The sequence below is a fragment of the Ixodes scapularis genome, unplaced genomic scaffold (genome assembly GCF_016920785.2).
Source record: "Ixodes scapularis isolate PalLabHiFi unplaced genomic scaffold, ASM1692078v2 PGA_scaffold5__190_contigs__length_132052651, whole genome shotgun sequence".
Taxonomy (NCBI): domain Eukaryota; kingdom Metazoa; phylum Arthropoda; class Arachnida; order Ixodida; family Ixodidae; genus Ixodes; species Ixodes scapularis.
The window spans coordinates 67,397,082-67,402,285 of NW_024609880.1; positions in this window are offsets into that span (position 1 = coordinate 67,397,082).

Genomic DNA, 5,204 nt, shown 5'->3' on the forward strand with positions numbered 1-5,204 from the left:
TCGTAACGATCAATGCCTCGGCGGACACTCGGGCAGTGGCTCGTGGCCAACCACTCCGGTGACGATAATAGCCGAGCTCTAATAATGCATGGAGCTCCAGCACGCGATTTTCTACTTCGCCAACCTCAGCGCGTGGCTATAATTAACGTTGTCGGCATAACATAAGCATCAGGCCACGTGGGTTCTAGCTCTGGGTTAAAGGATGAACGATGCTCATATTTCTCGAATTTATTTGCCGACTGTCATTGCTTGTAAAGAAAAACGAAGGCAAGTTTATTCGTTAATTAATGCTAGGGAGTAATTCTGAGTAGGCATTTAGCCAAGGAGAAAAATAGTTTCATTGCCCATAAGTCTTTGTGGTGGGTCAGGAGTATATATTACTTTACGAGCAATGTACGTTTGCTTACTGGATGCTTTTCTAATTTTGACTAGAATCGGCTGGAAACATTTTGTATTTTTAGAATTGGTAACGCGCCCCTTGCACAAAGTGGTGTGTGCATTGAAAAAAAAATAAAAAAAAAAAGAAGAAATTTTAGCCAGATTTCGGTTGTTTGGTGGATATCTTCTGTTTGTGCGTTCTGAGACGTCAAAAGAGGCTGGTATCTTTTCTCGTAAAAACAGCAGAAAGTATTGGCGAGTATCACGCAGCGTTGCTTATTTATTTCTTTGGGCACGACCCTGCCGCCCCCACTGGAGGCTTATAGTAGGGAGAGGAGTACATAAAGGAGAGAAAAATGGACGAAGTGGATGCGACGCGGACGTATGGTAAGAGAAATCCAATCTTTGGTGGTACGAACAAACCAGGATGAGTGATAGTACTGTCACGAAGAAAAGCTTCTCGTTGGTGTTACTTGAAGGGATACATCGTTTTTTTGAAGATAACTTCTTATTTAGCGAATATCGGAGAAACTCTTTTGTAACATTACACGAGACCCAATAATAAAATGGGCTCATAGTCTCTGGTGACTTATTCTGACATCCTCCACGACTACAACTCCAGCGGGTGCCCAGACCGCGGCCGAACGCGACGAACAGGAGCCCACAAAAAGGCGAGCGAGCCAAACTCCTCCAGAGCCGTACAAGAGGTCCCAAGTTTTCAAGTTAGTGGGCGGAAGACTCCACAGCCGAAGGGGGTCTGGCGTGCAGGCCGGCCTACAGAGGCAGGGTGACGATCGGGGGTTGGTATCCGGGAGCTAAGATTTCTGCAGTCTTCTGGCGGCTGCTTATATTGAGTTTAGCGGCATTTTGGGGACCATCTACGCAACCAGTCCCAGAAGATTGTTGTAGCACAAATCAAAAGGCTCGCAGCCCAAAACAAACACGAAGATCCCCAAAACAACAGCACACTCAAGGCAAAACACATTTGAACGAAGTTCGCAACAGCAACTATAAGCGATAAAAACGACATTCGAAGCGTAACCGCGCTCACAAGAGCACCCGTAGCTCTCAAGTTTTGAGCAGCGCTCCAGGCGAGCAAAATAGAATGTTTGGCTCGCGGTTCGAACGTGCTCGTCATCACGCTTCCTCACTAAAGTTTTTTTCTACTCCGTTCCATTTTAAGTGCCAGCGCAGCAGAGGCTACAAGAGCGAGCTCCGAGCTTTCAGTGTCCCTTCCAAGCACGCGCGCTCGTGCAGTGCAAGCATTGTTCAGGGGAACATGTTTGTGCAAGTAGCTTCAGCTTCGCTATCACGTAAAGTGAAACATGCAAGCTCACAGAAGCTATGAAAGAACGTAATATAATAATAAAGCTGAGGCTCCGAGCTGCATAAGGCTTTTTTATTTTTTATTTTTTATTTTTAAAACGTTTTGTTATCGCGCGTCTACAGATGCTGACTGATGCTTGCATTCGAACGTAGCACGTGTAAAATCGAACGTTACAGCGCTGCCTGGATAGTGCTGCCAGCATAACATGGTCGCGTCTTGCGGACGCGCTCGCGCCCCCTGCCCGAGAGCAACGGGTCTATTATACCTACACGGGAAAAACCACCTCCGAAGAGGAGCTGCAAGCATAGCTCTGATCTCGTGCTAAACGCGTGCTCACGGCAGCGTTCCCCTGCTTTGTATCGCACCGTCAAAACTGTTGCTCATGGCAGGCGATAAGTAGCCGACGACACGTGAGTAGCACTACATCAGCGCTTCGCTGCATGTGAGAACCGGCTTTTACAGCGTTCACGCTCGCACCTATTTGGGGCCTCCGGACTCCCGCAAAAACCACGAGCCACGCCGTCGAGACAACCAGCATCGGCCGTAAGACACTCGCGAACCCGCGGAAGAAGTGAAAAACATAATCCGAAGCTTCAATGAACGCGCGTACGAGCACAACTTGGTGACAGTATACGATGCAGTCTCAACTTCGATTGGCTGATCCTATCTGGGATCAAAAGTGCGCGGTGCCGTCATACATTCTTAGTTCTGGATTGTTGTCCGGTAGTAGTGCGTAGAAACATTTTACTCGCAGGGTTTTCCATCTTGTAGCTATGGTCGGTGACAACTTAAAAAAACGCACGGCATAGCTTATTAGGTTCACGCTTAGTGTTGTTACCAATTTAGCTTGTCTTTCGTTCTTGCAACGCTCTGACGCGCGGGTGAGGCTATTTCAAACAAGTCCAGCCCTCCAGTCTTGTATTGATCCTAGCTCGTCAGTGAGCTTGTAAGAGGGCTGCAGATAATACAAGCACATTGCTGTGTCCATTGTATACGGGTAAATTACAGAGCACTTTTTAGTTCTTGGTTATAATATTTGAAGCAGTCTAGGATAGAAACGCGTTACTGTAATCTTATTACTTTTTGGTAACTTGTAACGAGAACGCTCTGGCTCTCTAGATGACGTCTGTAACTGTAGTTTGATAACTTTTTCTGAAGTAACGACAAGAGTAACGATGTTACTTTTGTCGCTACTTTTCAGTTTTTCCCGCATTAAGACACCATCAAGCAAGTACAATCTAGCTATTCTTAGAACTTTTAAATAATTTGTACTTTAAGTGCATTTTTTGCAATAAAGATGCAGGAGCGTTGGCGTTGCCTGGAATTCTTTTCGGGAAAAGGGAAAGGAGGGGGGGGGGTTAAGCCCTGTAAGCCCCTCCCCTGGTTACGCCAGTTTGGGGGAGAGGCACTTTTAATTTTTTTTTTTTTACGGATACGTTACTTAAAAGGAATGTTGTTACATTTTAGACATAGATACGAGCGTAACGAATTACTTTTTTGTTTCAGTAACTGTAACGGTAACTCCGCTACTTTTATTTGAATGTAACTGTGACTGTAACGAATTATTTTTGAAGTTAACTTTGAAGTTAGAAACAAAAAAACGGCCATCATTCTGTTGGATTTATTAGTTATAAATTCAACGGCAAATCCACAAAGGAATACCATCCAATTAGTGAATGCTGCTAATGAGTTCTTATGCACAGTTGTCTAGCGCAAGTGTTCAAACGTGGCTTTAAAATTTTCCTAGAAAATCTCTCGTGTTTACATTTTCAAGCACTCACTTTCATTTGCCATTGTACACACCATTTCCTAATCCTTGATTCAAATCAAGCTGTTGACCGTATGAATCATTGTTATCACTTATTGTTCTATAATATACACACGCATCAGTGAACGCTAATATGTAAAGTCAAGCTCTCAACTATGTTAATAAATATCAGAGAAAGAAAGAGTTCATCTATTAATCCAATTCCAACCAAGCTGTCAAACATGTAATTTTTCTTTATCCCTAATTGTTTATATGCATCATATAAAATTAGCGAACAGCCTAACTAGTAAACACATGTTTTCAAGCATGCTTTTAATATAATAGAGCGTTTTAGGATAGTGGGTCCTCCCTATGTTTTGAAACCCCCCCCCCCCCCTCAAAAAAAAAAAAAAATTGTGGCGTTGCATTAAAAAAAAAAACAAAAAAAACAAGAGTCTCACCATTTTTTCATGTGAGGCATCTTATGTCGCAGATACGAACTGGGATTTACATTCGTTAAAAACTACACATATGAGTCCTACCGCAGAAGAATATTATAAAGTGAAGAACAAAAACAATGTGAAAAACAGTAAAGAAACAAACAAAAACATGCGGGGATGAAAAGGGGGCTATCAAATGCAGGAATACACCTCAAGGTACAAGACACCCAAAATACGTTTGGCCAAACTTAAGTCCCTTCCCCCATCATGTTATTCTAAAGTAAGTATATTGTACGCATTTTTTTATATAGTATCGCCGGAAAGGATGTGCCTTTTGCGTGCACCCGCGTGATGCTTTTTATTTCCTCTCGGAAACTGAATTGTATCCGCGCGGCTATAAGAGGAGCAGATGGAGTTTTCCCAACAAAAGAGTTTGCGCCACGACGACGACATTGGGCGTTTTCATTTGTTTTTACTCTCTTGTAGCGTGCCGTCCGAGATTTACTTGCACACGCGTTGTTGCTAGATGCTGCTCGCTGAAAGCGAAACGCTTTGAATGCCCCGTCTCCTGAGCCGTGAAATAGAATGTGCACGCCAACAGAATTATCGCGCTGGCCACGGCGGTCCACAAAACGCAACTTCAAACCTTTAAAAAAGAGAAGAAAAAAGAAAAACGTTTAAAAAGGAAGTTTTTATACCGAGAAATGACGATATTCAGGGAAGGATTCGTAGTTACGTTTTGTTTAACGTTATTTTTGTTTTTACAATAAACAAACCAACATATTTCTTACAGCGCGGGAATTATAAGCCATCCGTGCTCTTGCGTATTTTTTTAAATTTTTTTTTTAATATACTGGTTATTTTAGCTAAGGCTAAAATAACCAGTATATTTTAACCTCAACCACCACCACTAAGTGTGGTGGTGGTTGAGGAAAGAGAAACTGTTTCCGGGAGCAAATGCCAGCCACGGTGGACGTCAAGGATTGCAAAAACAAACAAGCATACTAATTAGCTAAGTAACGAACACTAATTAACTTTTTAATTAGTGAAAGTAAACATATAGTTCAAACGTGAAACTTTCTAAGCATCATTGAAAACCACTAAATCAACTAATTTTAAGAAAATATATAAGAAAAAAGCAGCATTTTATAACGTTCCAAAAAAAAAAAAAAAAAAAAGAACGCGCAATTTGGATATGTTTTTAGGTTTCCATTTCTTATCGGAGCGCACTTTTGCGCCAGCGGTCCCGCTCCCTGGTAGCCGAGGCGCGAAGTAATTGCCTCGCCTCCCTCGTACAATGGAGAGAAGTATG